The sequence below is a fragment of the Zootoca vivipara genome, chromosome 2 (genome assembly GCF_963506605.1).
Source record: "Zootoca vivipara chromosome 2, rZooViv1.1, whole genome shotgun sequence".
NCBI classification, from domain to species: domain Eukaryota; kingdom Metazoa; phylum Chordata; class Lepidosauria; order Squamata; family Lacertidae; genus Zootoca; species Zootoca vivipara.
Window position 1 is genome coordinate 110,360,793 of NC_083277.1, and position 665 is coordinate 110,361,457.

General features: G+C 54.4%; 1 non-coding gene across 1 annotated transcript; it reads right to left on the bottom strand.

Moving 5' to 3' along the window:
• Positions 1-391: 391 nt before the first annotated feature.
• TRNAV-GAC (transfer RNA valine (anticodon GAC)) lies at positions 392-461 on the bottom strand. The gene has a single exon. It is a non-coding gene; the product is annotated as a tRNA-Val (tRNA).
• Between the last annotated feature and the right edge of the window lie 204 nt (positions 462-665).

The window sequence follows — 665 nt, forward strand, 5'->3', positions numbered from 1 at the left end:
TCTCTTTCTCTGGAATCTGAGATAAAGGTCATCTCCAGACTCTCCAGACCTCTCTGGAAGCAGCAGCACCTTCTGCAATGCACCGGTTCCGCTACCTCTGTCCGTGGCTCCTCCACCGGGGCTGCTGCTTCTGTCTTTGCTAGCCAGCGCAGCCCCCTACCCCGCCATGGTGCCTGCCTGGCTGGAGAAGCCCAACTGCGGCTATTGGGACAACAACTGGGACAGGTAAAGTGAAGCATCTTCAGGCCTCTTTGCAAGTGGGTGAAAATTGTTCATACCCCCCCAAATATAGCCCCCCCCAAACGTCTGAGGGACAGTGGACCGGCCCCCTGCTGAAAAAGTCTGCTGACCCCTGATCTAATTCAGCCCCTGCCATGCAGGGATAGGCAGCTGTTCCACACAGGGATCGAACCTGCAACCTTGGCGTTGTCGGCACCATGCTCTAACCAACTGAGCTATCCAGCTATCCACAGAATAAGAAGCTGCAACTTCAGAATCACACACGCCAAAATCAAAGCAAGCCTGCCTTTAGGGAGTCATGCATGTGATACAAATAGGGGTCTCCATCTCAATTTGCTGTGGCCCCTAGGACTGTGTCAGGAATGGGGAACCCGATCCCACCATGTGGTGGTGTTGGACTGCAACTCCCATCATTCCTGACCATC